Below are 18,752 nucleotides of genomic sequence, written 5' to 3'. Positions count from 1 at the left end.
GGGGGGGGGGGGGTATCTTGACGAAGCATCTTGTGTTTTCGGTCTGGTGGTGATTGTGTAAAGGTAGCTAATGAGAGGGTTATGATCGACCAGCGGTGCGTTCGAATGGAGCGGGTTGCCGTTTGACAGGTGCTTTGTCTGTGATCGATGACGACCAAGTGACACTTGTGTATTAAACCAATGGGTAGGAAAAGCCAACCATTCTCTTTGGAGTTTTAAAGATCATAACTCCCATATCGCTGTAGCGATGTTTATCTTCTGTTTATCTTTCGTGCTGGAAGCTGTGTCATACTTATTATTTATTATTGATGGATAGATACTGTTTTAATTCCGTGTTAAAATGTGTTATTGAAAAGTCAATTACAATGCCGTTTTTATGTATCCTTGGTCGACATAACACACACTACCCTTTCAATATCGGAAATATTTCCAACTATCTCCAGCAGGATTTCTCAAAAATTGTTTTCTGTGTGCTTATCGTTGACAGGCCATCCATCATACACAGAAATCTCACAAAAATATCAAATGTTGGAATAAAGGTGTTCATATGAATCAATTTCGTTTGCGTGTTTATGTATTAATCTGATAATACAAATAATAACAGCGCAGTTACTCGGTAATTATAGAACAAAGCTTTACATGGCTCCTTTATTGCCTGTGTGTGTCTAGCCCTCCTTGCTCTAGATCACGAGATTCTGACATACACAACGTCTGTATTATTAGTCCGATCGCAGATTTTTTGCATTTTTTAATACCAGATTTATGAAAAATTCAGTCGAATCTCGTGCAGTCATATTTTCCCCCAAAAAAATATTTAATACTTCTTTCCTAAGAAATATATTTTTCCTCAAAGCTTTTCCCCCATTACGTGTGTGTAATGCTAATAAAGCAACGTGCATCGTTACACCTTCACGAGGAAGATGTTTCATTCACAGAACCTGTATGGTTGTGTTCAATTTTGAATTTTAAACCTTGGTACGTTTATACCCATTAAGAAGCTTGGCAGTTAGCAGAGGATTAAGGTTTAGTATGACACATTATGTGATATAGCCACGTCCCCCTCCCTACCAAGTCGCCTTCACTTGTCCTCTTTTCCATCCGCGCTCGCTATTTGTCTTTTGCCTTATGTACGCCATACGTCACATAAGACGAACAGTTAGTACAATAGTCGTACGAATAACACTTGATTACTAATGAGATAAATGACAGGTCAGCGTACTCTGTCTAATCCGGACACACATGACCACATGGATTGGCCGAATTACAGAGTGTCGTGATCACATCGTCATTTTCGGAACCAAATTCATTAGTCGGTTCAGACAAAAATCTTTATTGCACAAAGTCGGGTTTACACAGAATGTACTGTAAATAAGTATGTACCGTAGTTGCTATTTCACTCGCACTTGATCTCAATCTGTCAGGTCCCGGGCGACATTATTTTTGTAACCATCTAAGGTGTAAGGTGTCACACCACCTATATATGACCGTTCTTTATATTCTTTAGGAAATAGGTAGGATGAGGGTCTACATTTTGATCCTAAACAATTAGGGAGATCTACGACCCTGCGTACATATAAAGTAGTTGTTTGTTAGGATAACATCCAGATAAAGTGCCACAATTTAATGCAATGTAATTTAAATACAACACAAAGCCGTACAGCAGTCAATCCCGCTTTGCATTTCAGACGTTTTGCACAAACTCAATGCGTATGTACGGGCGGGTATATTAGTTTTCAGTAATCTTTTATGGGGTTTCAAATTATGACACTTTACGGGTCGATCTGGTGAGGAGGTTTTCAATGCATTTTAATTACAGGATATTTAAGTCGCCAGAGTTATTGCTGATATTTAAACAGTTTTACACATATTTGAAGTGAATGAGCAGAAAAAACAGCACCGTGTCATTAGATGTCATCCCCGTAATGGTCTATATATGTGTGGGTCGGAAACATGCATTATTGTATTGTAGACTTATACACTCTGTGACTATTAAGGGTTCGGATCCCCCATACAAATACCCACATTACATCCTGTGACTATAAAGGGTTCGGATCCCCCATACAAATACCCACATAGTACCCTGTGACTATTAAGGGTTCGGATCCCCCATACAAATACCCACATAGCACCCTGTGACTATTAAGGGTTCGGATCCCCCATACAAATACCCACATAGCACCCTGTGACTATTAAGGGTTCGGATCCCCCATACAAATACCCACATAGCACCCTGTGACTATTAAGGGTTCGGATCCCCCATACAAATACCCACATAGCACCCTGTGACTATTAAGGGTTCGGATCCCCCATACAAATACCCACATAGCACCCTGTGACTATTAAGGGTTCGGATCCCCCATACAAATACCCACATAGCACCCTGTGACTATTAAGGGTTCGGATCCCCCATACAAATACCCACATAGCACCCTGTGACTATTAAGGGTTCGGATCCCCCATACAAATACCCACATAGCACCCTGTGACTATTAAGGGTTCGGATCCCCCATACAAATACCCACATAGCACCCTGTGACTATTAAGGGTTCGGATCCCCCATACAAATACCCACATAGCACCCTGTGACTATTAAGGGTTCGGATCCCCCATACAAATACCCACATAGCACCCTGTGACTATTAAGGGTTCGGATCCCCCATACAAATACCCACATAGCACCCTGTGACTATTAAGGGCTCGGATCCCCCATACAAATACCCACATAGCACCCTGTGACTATTAAGGGTTCGGATCCCCCATACAAATACCCACATACACGGGCCGTGCCGTGTCCACGTTTTGGACAATGTCGAGTTGTCAAACAACAATTTTACGCGTATATGTACATAGAACGAAATTGTTCGATATGATACGGATATTTTCGTGAACAGTATGTGTTTCAACTTTAAAATCTTCCATTTGGCAACCCATGTGCATACCAAACAAGTTCAGTGCCAAACCCAATCGCAATTAAAAATGATACACTTTAAACTATTAAAAGTCCTAAACCAACTTGAACCGGTCTTTGAGCTCGAGTCTCTCATAGTAGTATACGTGCTATAATGGCGTATTTTTGTACGTATACCCTAATCGTCTGTCGGGGTGTGTGTATTCGCGTTGATGACAATCATTGCCGGGTATATGTACTCGTAATTGTATCCGTAGGTGATAGAGTGCGGGTTGTCTGACAGAACATAACTCTCACACACCCTCCTTATAGCACCCTCCTCTCACCTTCCCCTCACCCCTACCCCAACACCCCTTAACCCATCACATAGGCCATTGCCCATCCCTCCCTCTCCACTTCTCGACAGCTGTTGTCAAAAATGTCAACTATAAGTTTTTGATTTGCGAAAATATATATAAAAAATAAATAATGTTATGTTTTTCAGACCTGTTACTGCTGAGTGGATTTAACGTTGCGAGACGGTCTAGCATTACCCCTATAACCCGTCTCCTGTAACCGGACATAGGGGCCGGCACATTACCCCAATTGTCCGCCAATCATATTCACTTCATTTCTCATTCTCACCTTTAATGAGGCGATTTCATCAAAGTTCATCAATCAATCAACCCCAATTCAGAAAATCTAGCTCTATAAACCCGTTCTAACAGAGAGAAAACACCGACCATTATAAACAGAGATTTACTCGGTAACACATCAACATCTATACTTTTTGTCACTTGAGCTGTACAGATAGCGCCAGAATATTTTAATCTCAATCCCAGGGCCGTTTCTACAATACCGTGGTGTCCCCTTACCCAGGGATCCCCTTACCGTCCCTGTGTATAGGTGACGAAGAAACACCTATTTAGTGTCAGCCTCTTTTTTCTCCCATTCTTTTCCGGTGAAATATTGCTATATAAGTTGTTTATAAAAAGTCTGTTTTTAGATTGTATTGAGCATGAATAGTTTTTTTATAAAGTATATCGTGCCAGGTACCTTGTATATTTGATTGGTAAGCTTTCTCAATGGTCTTGTCAGAGAGGACGAGAAAAAGGTCATTATGGTCATATCAAATTACCAAACGATTGTCAATTTTAATTAACGTATTCCTTGTCTTTTGCAACAGAAATCAAATTTAATCAATGAGAATATTATATTTTAACAAATAATCAACCGGTATCAGGTTTTGTAGATGTCATACCGCGATACAAACGCTGGTACCAAGATTAGGAATCAGTCTTGATTTAAAAACAATTTTTATTCGTCCACAAAACAAGTGGTTCTCGTGAACGTTAGTCACGAAAGTTGTGAAATAACATAATCGTTAACCTGCCTTTCCACATTGGTAAAATTCCAGTTTGCACACCACTGAACTTTTTTAGTCAATACTCAAATTTGGATTTTTAAACTTTAAGTCTAGATTGTTGATGATGCTGAAGCCAGGTGCGAAACATTCTTACCAGATGAGGTCAGTTAAATGATATAAAACTATACTATACAATCCACATTCAATTAAATGATATAAAACTATACTATACAATCCACATTCAATTAAATGATATAAAACTATACTATACAATCCACATTCAATTAAATGCGCGAACGTTTCGTCTATTTTTGTTCATCATGATATCAGGTCCAAATCCGAAAATAGACGAACAAAGTAATGTCAAACGTGACATCCTCACTTTACAGCATGACAAAGAAATGTAAAACATGTCCATGTGGTGTTTTGACACTATGTGACTGCGAGTCCATTTCTACGGTTATAAACTTTCCTGCCGATCCGTTTTTCCGCTAATGATAAAGTTGCATACAAATATGAGTTATAAGATGGTTACGATTATATCGCGGAGACAATAGTTATATAGTACTAAGCGCGCGTGTTTTTTCATACCTACGGCACGACTTCAACGTGGGTAGGGGGCGTGAGGAGGGGAGGAGGAGGAAGGGAAGAGGGCGCAGACTTACAGACCTGTCAACTCCCTCCCGCGGCTAACCAATACGTGCACACGTCAATCACGAGGAGGCTAAGCCGCGCATATTGGTGTAATTACCGTGCAATCGTACGTGCACCTTAACATAAACTTAATAGGAGTTTTTAGAGGAGTAAATGCCTTCATTTTTATGTGTCTATTTGTATATCAGCGTGGGGCGGGAGACTCGCGGGAGACTCGCTATTATTTTTGAAGCTTGCGGAATTAAGAGTTGGAGAGTTTTACGCAAGTACATCCCCTCTCTGTGAGACGAGTCTTAAGGACCAAGAGTTCCCGAAAACTATAAATTACATCTGATTGTAGGCTCCTCAATATAGCCATATCTCCAGCAGTGTATATGTGTCCCTTCCCCTCCCCTCCCCAGCACCCCTCTAAGTAACTAGTGTCAAACTTTCGACATTGCGGATTAAAACTGTTGTAATAATGATGCGCCATACAATAATAATGGTGTTGTGGGAAGTTGTAACAATATATAAAAGTACATCCCAGACAAAGCGAGTAACCAGACACTTCTATTTCCCTAAACGTTCACAGGCAAATATTTGATATAGATGGTCATGTGGTTTAAACCATTTAGGAATCGTATACTCGTTCTGAACAATATCTTTCAAGTATTTTTTTCCATACAGAATAAACGACTTGTATTTTATCTATTTCCTGACCATTCTATGCAGTTAGACAGCGCAAGGCTTTTCAGTATTAAATCTACACTCACGAATATTTACCAGTGATTTTTGTTTTGAAATGTTATTCATACACCAAATTAAAGTTTCACTGTGAATGCCTTTCTTAAAACTAAAAATAAAGAAACTTTTTGCGTCTTTTGCGGTACGTTCTCATCGTAATTCCGTATTCCGTTTTGAGTATGCTTGTGGTTGTTATGATGAACGATCGGGATGTACGCTTTAATAATAAAGAGTTTACAGACCCTAATAACATTGGGCAATCTCGTCAGGAAACAACATTACAACAATACAAGAACAAAACAAAAGCAATAACGAATAGCAAATTTATTAATAAAAGATACAGCTCAAATACAGTATTGCCAAAAATACTACAGCTAAAACAGATTATTACCCACAATAGTACAGCTAAAACAGATTATTATCCACAATACTACTGTCCAATTTAGACATAAGTTCAAACATACCATTGGTCAAATTCAGCAATTCAAAAGAATTACAAGCTGAGGTTTAGTTCCATTTTATTGTATATTTTACATTTAGGACAGGGCTTAGAAAGTTGCGAGAACTTGTGCCCAATCCCTTGATTGTGATTTATAATTACATATAAGTTTAAATGAACTGCGGCTCAAAATTAGTAATACAACTGAAACTAAGCATAACGCAAACCACTAAAATTCAATTTAGTAAAATTAAAATACTACAACTCAGCTTCAGTAAAACCAGGAATACTACAACTCAATTTAAGAATACTACAACTCAGTTTCAATAAAACGAGGAAAAGTACAGTAATAGTAATTAGTAATACTAAAATACTACAGCTCAGTTTAAGAATACTAAAATACTACAGCTCAGTTTAAGAATACTAAAATACTACAGCTCAGTTTCAATAAAACGAGAAAAAGTACAGCTCAAAATTAGGAATACTTAAATACTTTAGTTCAGCTTCAGTAATAGCAGGAATAGTACAGCTCAGAGTTAGTTACGCCAAAAATACTACCACTGAAAGTTAGTAATAGTGCCAAACATTGACGTTCAAATTCGTGACAAGCCTACAAAAGACGTCGTGTAGAGGCAAGATTATACCAGCAGTTCACAATGGCATGACAATTATAAAGCCCCTTCAATCCCCATATCGACATCTCTGTAGATGTACATGTATTCCCTTGTATGATCGATAACCATATGGTCTACGTTCTTCATTCTTTAACAGAGCTGTCGCCGAATTGATCGTCACACACTGCAATAAACATTTACATCTACATTTGCACGCTAGTCGACCCTATTCACATCGGCCTAACTATACACAGGTTTTCACAGGTCACTGGATCACCACAATCTCGGCTATTGTCACATTCCTCTGCAGCCGTAACAGCTGCTCCAAGAATCCCTCGCAGGCCAATGTTTTGGTCATTTCCGTTAATTTGCTGAAACACCTACTTCCGGTTTACCTTCAACTTCAGTTTTTTATTTACAACACCCACTTCCTGAGCGACAACGTTTTAGTAACAGTATGACCTCTCTTATTTCTGTCGTTACAAAATAGTGTGGTCTTACACGTCATACACTGAGATTAGCCATTAGGTAAGTTTTAAATCAACTAAATGTCACCACCCAATACATGACCTTGTGGGGGTGGTAAGAATTGGTCGTAATGGAAATCCAATCAAACCCAATCCAAATCCAATGACGAACTATATTTTTTCGAATTGCAAAATATTACAGCACATTCCAGATCGGATTGCTATTAACAAAACGCTCATGAAATATACCGTGTTCACACTGTTCCGTGTAGCTAATTTGGAACAATTGTTTGCATGAATGCCAAACTTTTGTATAATACATTGTACTTCACATCTGATGAAAAGTGTTTAAAACCAAACAATACCTAAGTATATAAGAACGTGGATTATACTTGTCAATTTCAGTGTATGGCGCCTAGCCGTTCAGTGTCATGCCCATGTGGAAAGGAAGACAGTGGGGTTTTTTTCTAATTCTTTTGTTCCATCGAACAAAACACCTGGAATGAAACGGAAACACGTGAAGTGTTGACCCAAATTGTCACTGGACCATTTGTAAATGTAATGAATTATGAAAAAAGGATAGAAAAAAAGGAACAAGTACCCAAAATAGATACGCAATCCGGAGTGTAGGCGGCTACACGCTACCCGAGTGATCGCGTGACACGGGCCTGACACGTATTCCGTCGCTTGACATGACTTGATTTATCACTGATAGAATATTATCTTATAAAGGCCTACCGCAGGGGTTTTGTTCGACACGAATTGAATCTGCATTCACAAAAAAGCATGGTCCTTGTCGCGGCGATATGCACGCAAGCATACGAGCATGTCTATCGCTGGTGCCATCACGACAGTTCAAAACACATGCACATTACCTATACAATGTATAGAGATTTTTTTCAATTTTTAATACGATTTATGATTTGTTAAAGACTTAATATTCATACCTGTAAATAGGTAAAAAAAAAAAGGGGGGGGGGGGGGGGTTTTTTTTTTTTTTTTTTAAAAAAATAAAATTTATAAGCTAAAAAAAGAAAAAAAAAAAAAAAAAAGGGGGGGGGTGATTATATATATTCTTGTATAGACTGGGACAACAGCTAGACATATTCTGACATTCCTTGCGTCCATATACACGTTAGGATTTACACAATAAAACTTGACATTTAATGAGCCTACATATCGTATATTATACATGTCATGGGTCTTAAATCGTAGACGTATTTGGTCATGTTTAAGAGCCACTGGCCCCCACCCTCAAGCGTCTAGAGTAAACAAATACAATTACTGGGTTGTTTGTGTCGGATTTAATTAATTACGACTGGTGGATTACCTTACACCGGTTCATAGGACCCAATGAACAGCGCCCGATCCTGACCTACGATTAGCATCGTTTCTGCTGTTTTTCAACAAAACGTGATTAATTGCAAACACCTACGACAGTAACATAAGGCCGATTAATTGTTAGTAAACACTGCCATACTTCCGCCTGATCGCCGTGTAGGTTACACGCGCCGGCCTGTATACCATTACCGCAAATAAATGGAAATGAAGAGTTTGGCGAGATTTACAACCGTAGACGTCTAGGTATGTAAATAATTAGCAATTAAACATTTACTTAAAATGTCTGTGTGTTTTTTTCTTCGAATTTGTTTCTCCAGATGTCCAGACATATGGATTTTTAGCTTGGAAAAGATTTGGAACAAATGCCAAAAGGCACATCTACAATTACAAAGAGAGAAATTGAGAACAAACACGGGCTAAACGGTGTTTTTGGAATGCATACTAAGTAATGGATAATACACGGGAAGTGGTCATTGACAGAGCGATTAGTACCATTCTCACATTCTCCAAATCATTGAATCTCTTGCTTCTGTTTCTAACTCCTAGTCGAGGTATATAACTCTCACAGAACTTCGTATCTATAATAATAAACTCTTACGAAAAGGATGCATGTGCCACATTGAGGACAATTTCATACAAATTATGCTATGATTCAGATTAAAGCAGCACAATGTCATGATGAGTTTGTAATACTATGAAGTAGCACACCGAGTATCTAAAATCCCATTTATGTAGATGCATGTCCCAAAATGTGTGAGATCCATCCTGTTCACCTTGAGATGTTCAGCGCGGCATCACGTGACCAGACACCCGATCCAGTGTATTGCCCATATAACTCTCACAGAACTTCGTATCTATAATAATAAACACTTACGAAAAGGATGCATGTGCCACATTGAGGACAATTTCATACAAATTATGCTATGATTCAGATTAAAGCAGCACAATGTCATGATGAGTTTGTAATACTATGAAGTAGCACACCGAGTATCTAAAATCCCATTTATGTAGATGCATGTCCCAAAATGTGTGAGATCCATCCTGTTCACCTTGAGATGTTCAGCGCGGCATCACGTGACCAGACACCCGATCCAGTGTATTGCCCATATAACTCTCACAGAACTTCGTATCTATAATAATAAACACTTACGAAAAGGATGCATGTGCCACATTGAGGACAATTTCATACAAATTATGCTATGATTCAGATTAAAGCAGCACAATGTCATGATGAGTTTGTAATACTATGAAGTAGCACACCGAGTATCTAAAATCCCATTTATGTAGATGCATGTCCCAAAATGTGTGAGATCCATCCTGTTCACCTTGAGATGTTCAGCGCGGCATCACGTGACCAGACACCCGATCCAGTGTATTGCCCATATAACTCTCACAGAACTTCGTATCTATAATAATAAACACTTACGAAAAGGATGCATGTGCCACATTGAGGACAATTTCATACAAATTATGCTATGATTCAGATTAAAGCAGCACAATGTCATGATGAGTTTGTAATACTATGAAGTAGCACACCGAGTATCTAAAATCCCATTTATGTAGATGCATGTCCCAAAATGTGTGAGATCCATCCTGTTCACCTTGAGATGTTCAGCGCGGCATCACGTGACCAGACACCCGATCCAGTGTATTGCCCCCCGTTCCCTCACCCTTCCATAAAACGAACCGATATCGTGTCAACACATATTATCATGCCGGATTCAAGCTTGACACGTCGTTTTTCATTTTATATAAGACGGTTTGGAATTTAATACTGTGCCAAAGCACGTGCTTTATTTGAGCTGGAGACTAGACATTTCGAACATTGGCACGCGACCGTATTGAACTGCTAAGAATGTCTGAGCTGAGCTCCGAAAAGTATGAAATTAATTTACGTTGTAAAAATTGTAATTTCCCTAAAACACGAGATGTAAAGATAATGTGTGACATGTTGAATTAGAGAGTCTGTCTGGGATACGTACCAATATATCACGCCCTGTCCGGCTGGGTACTTTAACAGATGGTGAAGTGAGTCTGTGAGATAAACATGTGATGGTCAACGTATTGCCATCATAGTATAACCACAATTCACTTATACTGCCTTGTTAAAACATTTACAATGTTCTACAGCAACCCAATTATTTTACTCCAAATTACCACCAAATGAGACTTTTTGAGTAGTTTCCAAAATAGGTATTCCAAGAAAATACTTCTGCATATATTTTACAGGCTTGTTTTCCATGCAATGACACGTGCAGATTTTTTACCAACATATATGAATGACATGAATCCCCCAAGTTTTGAAAGGTATCTTTTATTCCTCTATTTTGATATCCTCATTGAGTTGATTTGACACGACAGCTAGGTGACAATTTCGTAGTTGCCCCTCCCCCTCCCCTCCCCCATATACGATAGACAGGGATGCAGACTAAACACTGCCGAATGCCATCATGGCTGCCAACTGGTAGATGTATGACAGGGGCCACATCGTCGTTATTGTCCGTATGTAATCCGAACAGGTGCTTTTCACAGGTAAAACATTAAAATTACTATTTTGTCATGTAGAATGTGACATCTTTACAATGACCATTCGGTCAAACCTAAATGTCCATTTGAAACGTGTGAAAACAGATCTTATACATCAGAACATCTGCACCCGGCAGCTAGCAGCTTACTAACAGACCTTTCTCCGCTGTCACGTCAACTTAATGTTAAAATTGTCACCATCGACTGCAATTGATGGCATAGCATTGACATTGCTTTTTCTATTCTGATATACACCCCTGCATGTCGCGGGTTTAACTTGAAATATACACCCCTGCATGTCACGTGACAATTTGGGAAGTTGTAATCCAGTGAGTTGTAGCCTGCATGTGGCCATCCGATCCCAGGGCAGCTGTAGTGTCGGTCGGGTACTACCTAGCGCTGTCGAGGGAGGCTGACTATAGCCGTGTGCGGACACTGATACCCGGGTACAAGTTATGACAGCACATACATTGAGTATCAAATACCTCCGCCATTCAGACGGCCACCTTTTTTTTTTTACAATATAATACATATCAGTTTTCAGCTAATGATATTTTTTTTTCTTTTTCTATTCATATTTTTTCCCATTCACCTATAAAAATTCTTTGTTAACGTTTTGTGTCAAAAAGGCATAAATGTAAATTCAACCGAAGCATGTCTTTATTTTATTGAGTGGATTCGAGTGCAGTGACGTTATTAAAATCCCCTTCTTATACAGATAAGTAGTGTATGTGTGGCTGTATTATCTGAAATGTCTGTCGCGTATTGTCGGTAAATCTTACCGCCGACCTGCTGGTAATCTGTATGTGTTGTATGGACTAGGATCGCTATTTACTTTTTCACAAACTATTCAGTGTTTTTTTCCTACGCAACCGAGCTCAATTTTTGTTTGTAAAAGTTAAAAAGAAATGTTAAGAAATGTTAAGAAACGTTATTTTGCGTATTTTGTTGAAGTTTCAGTTTCAAGTTACTATAATCCTTTAATTTGTTCCAACTATACGACAGTATGACAGATACACGAGTTTATTGTGACGAACAAGTACTTTGCGAGATTGCTGGATCTATGGAAAGCAAACATTTCACGACATCACACTTCAGACCTGTTTAAATCACAGACCTACTGGTTTTCTGGTATGTGTGTTTGGGAATATCAATAATTATGTTTTACGTATTACATTTATTGTGACGTCAGAATGAAGGGAAAAGGCATGACGTCATCACAGACCCCAAGACTTTTAACTTTCAGGAGAGAGAGAGGGGAAGGGGAATACCACCTATGAACAATATCGATACATGTACATTGTATTATGATGACGGATACTTACACTGGAGAGCAACAATTCCACAAGCGATGCGTCGATCACTGACGGGAGACACAAGGCACTGAGACATGATCGCTTTAGGATACAAAGCTACCCTTGCAATCTATACAACAGAGAAACAATGTGACGATGTCATGGATGTAACCACGTCGGGATGCACAGTCAAAAGTCTATTCCCAAAAGCCAGACCCCAAGGAGACTAAGTGAAACCATTGTCAGCAAAGAAGCTACTCTAAATATTCTAAAAATTACTCCCGAAACATTTCCGATAGCTCACTTCACACATGTACAATTTTAACGTCGTTGAGAGAATCAGTTTGGAGACCTGATGAGACAGATGTTCAACTAGCCTGTAGAGCCAACGTTTGCATGTTTTACACGAACACGTACACCGCTAATAGAGCTGATAATCTATTATCAAGAATCAATTGATACTAAACCAGTAAACAATATATAAAGTCGGTACCAGTCAGCAGTTCACCGAATATCTGCTGCGTGAACTGAAATCCGAAAAAGTCGCCTATATGAATACTTAGTCGGACAATTTCGGGGTTAAGGAATTTCTTAAGAACATTGTGTAAATATTGAAAACCAAGTTTCACTGGGAAAACACCCAGTTCTGCGATCTGATGACATTTCTCGAATGATTACCTGGATATTAAACAATGCCCAGGTAGTGAATCCCAGATCAGAGGGGACGGATCAGGCACCAAGCATGCACGACACTGCGGGAATCCACCAACCATGGCAGATGAGGTTAAATACAAATTAAACAATGCTTTGCAACTGCAAACAAACAGAAATCCCATTCTCCGTTATGTAGTAAGAACGACTGCCAGCCCAAGATGTGCATGGACAAATTTTAGATTTTCCAGCCGAAGAAAAAACAATCGGAATTCCTCGCTCAGAAAAACAAAGACCTTTTTAAGACCATATAAGACCTGCGTACATTATTCCATTAAGTTTTTAAACCATCCGTACATACTCCTACAGTTAATTATAGTAGGAATGCTATCTCTTTATTCTTCTCCTGTGTCCTGCTGTCATCCCAGTCAATCTAAGTATTGCTTCCTCGAACTGACATCTTGTGCGGTGTACGCTCAACATGTGTCGCTACATTTGGATGTTTGTGGAACGCTGGATACTGCCTTCACTGCTACGTTGGCCCCAGTTTAAGGTTTCCGGATAAACTATTCGCGTCAGCATCGTTGACCTTTAGTCTGGACACATATTTAAAATGTATGGCATCCAACTTTGCAGTGATTCTCACAAATGTCTCCTTTTAGAGCAAAGAACTCCGGTTCGCTGTTTAGGTAATCCTTTTCTGAGCGACTGACGCCATAGCATGCATATTCAATTGTTCTCTATTAAGGGATATTTCTTAAAACAGAAAGTCAGTCGGTAAAACGGGATTCTCTTCCAAACATGAGGAATGAGGAACTGGTGAGTGATTTCATGTCCCCAGTATTTCTTCTTACCTATTTTCCCTCCTTAGTTTCCAAGGTTCCCAACATTAGACATTACCAATTGGTCCATGTCACCAGCATCCCCAAGGGACCTGTGGGGAACATTGGAACCTAAGGAGGAAAAAATCATTAGAAGATAAACCTTAAACTTATACCGTGGTAACAGATATACTATATTTTAACTCAGATAGCGAGCCTAAGTCAGAATTAATCGTATATAATGTAGAAACCGCAGATTGCGTACCCACAGATACTTAGACTTTATGTGAGAGAGGCAAATCGGTTGTGGAGCCGGATTATTCCTTGGATGAGAAAGAGGTATACGACGCAGCAGATTCAGAGTTCTCGGTATTGGTATCACAAGATGGAGGGCCCGTTCATAACTTAACCTTTGATTGGAGGTTTCATTGACCATGCTTTTCATCAAACCAGCTATCGATTAGTCTCCCTCCATCTAGGATTTGTTTCTTCAATATCTTCTCAAATACTTCTTTGTTTCCTTACTTCTTTCCATATCGATTTTAATATTGTCTCAAAAGTACCAATAAAACATTAATCATGTTATTTCATTCTGACACATATATCCCCATTTTTTCAAAGACGATTTCTTAATTTTCACTCTACGGTTCATGATAAGGATAGGTTGCTTATAATAAGCGGAAGTAGTGTATCGGAGACTCCTTCCGGTACGGATAAAAAGTCCTCGCTCGCGCATGCTCCTTAGTGAAGTCGGCCCGTTTCAGATGGTCCGGACACGTCTTGGATGATGAAGTAGTGGTGATAGACAGCATACCTCCTACGGTTTACAGCCAAGTTAGTGCCAGTTTTTCAGAGATAAATCAGCTGCAGTGACAATACATAAAATGATAACAGCCATGGCGTCGTTATAGACTTGATAATGGTAAGATTTTTTTTCTGCGATCGTTTCTATAATTTCTTGGTTATATGATAATTCGGATCTGATGAAACTGGTCACGAATCGGAATTGCCTTGTCAACTCGCGATCGGCAGAGCCTCGATGTTGCCGAATTGAAACAAATAATTCAAGATTTGTTTTATAAATCTCATAAAACTCATTGGGTCCTCTATTTCTAGTAGTCTCTTATGTACTTCAGTATTTACAGGAATCATGAGTGTCGTCTCCATTTGTAAATAGTGATTTGAGCACTGGCCGTTCGTGAGGGTTACGCACAAACCTCTCTCCTGCCTTATTGGTGTCACGGACAGACTCCTTTGTGCAAAATTGAAAAAAGCCAGTCTTGTAATTACCTGCATTTAAAAAACCCATAAATCTCGTGTGACGTTAATACAAACGATTATAGGATATTTCTATACATTCATGACAACTCGCCAATTTTCACTGACAAGACACATTCAAGAAAATTGATATCGTATAAAAAACGTGTATCGCGGCACTTTCGTCGTGTTAAAACTGCGCGTAATATAAATTATACTTATATATTAATCTATAGCAGTTATTAACAACAACAACAGGTGTCACCACTACTCAGCACTACCACGAGTCAAAGGTCAGGGAACTAAACAAACAGGTGTTCTTCTTTAAGTTATCATTACATATTGTAATCGCCACTATTCCATGTCTCCTAAATAAAGCTGATATCGGGTATGTAGAAAGGGATTCTAGTCACGGAATCTCGGCCACCTTTTCCATGTTCAACACATGCTTTAAACGAAGACTGTATTTCAGTAATACCGTACCTTTGCGTGATCACTAATTGGTATTAGTATTCCACCGTATTACGTGAATGATCTAGTTTATGTACAAGTTTGAATCAAGTAGGACAGACATGGTTAACTTTTGTTGAACTCTTTAATCACATTCATGTATAACATTTCCACTGCAATCCCTATATAAGAAGTCAGAAAGGCCTCGCGGTTGATCTTGGACACCTGTTATTTTATTCTATATATCGATATATATATAGATAGATTACAAGAAAATAACACCATAGGGCTACGGACGCATGCATTAGCGTCAATTTGACGCTAATGCCCCTCCTCCCACATGTGAGACAATTGTAAGAAGGAAACGTTTAAATGACGTTAGAATTTACAAGGAATATCATTTGGTTTGATGATTATGGAATGTTCATATTAAGAGAAAAAAACCCCGCTTTGACGTTAATGAGTAGTCAATGATTGCTCTAACAGCGCGACAGAGGCATGGAGAGCTTCCGACTATGTTCCCGTGCAATAGTTCTTTCTGTTATTTGTTTATAACAAATTTTGGAAAGTTTATCAAAGGGATTTGCAACAGAAATATAAATATTGCAATGTAAAAAAAATGTTTTCTTTGAGTTTGACCTCATAACTGATATACGACTATGTAATGATTATGTTTTGTACGTTTCGACTTGCGTTTTGACACTGTAACTATACAAGGTGCGTTACGACTCTAACTAGTGTATACAACGTTTTATTAACCCTCGAACTATTAATGCAGTGTGTGACGATGTACAACGTGTTTTACTTGATAACGCTCATTGTCATGTTGCAGAGATAAACATGGAGCATTCCTACCTATGTACAAGAACTTTAGATTTGAATACATTGCTGAGTAAAAACCAACAACATATCGCGGACAAAAAGTGAAGACGCTGTAGGTGTATACACCATTGTCGGTGTATCAAAATGTCCACCTTGTATATATAATATAATTATTATGTCCCTCGCACCTGTTGCCGAGTACGGATTAATCACTGCGGTGTATTATGCCTAGTGATGACCTGCCATTTGTCCTACTCCAAACGTGTCCACCCATCTTTCCCGCCCATTGTTTGCAGCATGAACAGCAAAAAAAACCTCGTGGTCCATTTTCTGATTCTCCATTGTCATACGGACATATTTAAGGCAGTATACTGTAGTACGTAGGATTTACTTGGAAGGCGACTTTCGTATTGTGTGGTTACTCGCTAGTCTGTAAAAACGATCCATAGCCATAACAAAATGTCTAACTCTATGTTCTAAAATAAACGACATAATGACATCCCGCCACTTACAAGACAAAACAGAACAAATGCACAATGACATCAAGCCACGGAAAGTAGAAAAAAGAAATAAAGAAAATACCGAACAGACACATTCTCATGTAGCCATTAAAAAACTGAAAAGAAACAAACATGCAGAAAGACAATGACACATTGAAATCAGAAAAACAGAGGAGAACAAACACGTACGCTTCATGACATAGGATTATTCGTTTTAAAAATGGGAAACAAATTTTTCAATTTTGTGTCAAAATAAGATATTTACGCTATAAATATTGTAATAGTATCTCCATCTGATAGGAACGAATTAATGTTGCTTGTTTTTATACTTACCCGGGAATCTTTTCTGGTTGGCATTGGTCACGTGATACTCGGCTTTCCGGGGTTGTGACAGGGTTTCAAAAACGCTTGAAAGTCTTTAACCATTACTGATTGTCCATCTGTTGTGATTTAGTTAAGGTAATATTTGACATGGTGGGAAGAGTCGTACTGTATCTCTATACAGTAAGATACAAATTCATGATGTGTTCTCGTAATTCTTTACAGTTTTTATAGAAATACTTCTAACATATAACGACACTCGTATTCACAGGGTTACCGATGATACTACGACATGTTACTGAAGTGACAATGTATCAACTTTACAAAACATAAAATTTCATGGAACCAACGTTGAAATGATAATATCGGCGTATACAGTTATGATGGTATCAAAAGGTGGGCTTGTTGGATTGTATGCATTCTTTGATTCAAAAATTAGAATTGTATTTTTCTTTAGTTCTGTTAGAAGGCGCCTATTGCCCGTCTAGACCCCCACATAATGATATAAGGTGATTTAGACAAGGCGCCCTGAGCACGCTAATGCGCTTTGTTCTATCGCAATGACGTAATCGTATGATGGACAGCACGTGATTTGCTTATACGAGATAACGTCACGTGTAACAGGTGCTAGGTCAGCAGTCACGACATTCTTCTTTGCAGGTTGTCACGACCTCTGACTCTGGACTTTAGTTCGCAAAACACAGGGGAAGACGAGAATTGCTATACCCGGAAATGGAGGGTCTCTGTACATATGAATCCTAAACAGAGAACGTCTCAGTAACAAATAAGTGAAGATCGTATATATACACTCGGTGTCAAAAAAGATTGCTAAACAAGAACGCCGAACGCCAAACGCAAATAATATACTCGATGTCAACTAAAGGTTTGCTCCACAAGGACCGCTGAACAGCCAGCTAGTAATGAGAACTGGTACCAAGAATACTGAAAGAACAAAATTTCAAATTATGTTATCCAATTTTAATCAAAATTATAAATATTGGATGAAAAAGATTCCAACGGTCGTAAATGCGCGTATATCATGTTATTAACTGATTCGATGTGGTCAAATGTATGATATATTATTGATTACATATGTATTTGTTGACCGATGAATAGGTATCGGCTTGTGTCGGCAGTAACTTGTTGATTTGAATGGCGTTGTTCGTTCCAAATACAAATCAATCTAATCTGTTTAAATGTACCTAAACACCCTAAGTACACATATTTCTTATTTAAGACATTTTTATTAAAATACATTTTCTTTTCAGTGACGACAGTGAGCCATTGCGGTAAGGGTTACGATAGTCAGAGAGGCATTGGGTTAGATTGTGAGCGTGATATACCGTGGTCCGCCCCTATATGTACCCGTCAGTACGAGTCGGTACCATTGTACCAGGGAGGTAGGTACGTCAGGAATACTGAGGCTTTGTTTGTTGTTATTGTGTTTTAAAGGTACGGATCGCTATTGGAGTATTGTACAGACTTATGGACACGGGATGTGGTAGTCCCACAGCAGCTGTATGCTATCGACATGGTGACACGCAAAAAACCGAAAGTAACGCGTCTCAAACTGGTTTTACTTTTGGGGGTTAACTGTTTGTTATTTTCGAACGCTGAC

The sequence above is a fragment of the Mizuhopecten yessoensis genome, unplaced genomic scaffold (assembly GCF_002113885.1).
Source record: "Mizuhopecten yessoensis strain PY_sf001 unplaced genomic scaffold, ASM211388v2 scaffold4823, whole genome shotgun sequence".
In the NCBI taxonomy this organism is placed as follows: Eukaryota; Metazoa; Mollusca; class Bivalvia; order Pectinida; family Pectinidae; genus Mizuhopecten; species Mizuhopecten yessoensis.
The sequence above is the reverse complement of the archived record's forward strand: the minus strand, read 5'-3'. Positions refer to the sequence as shown.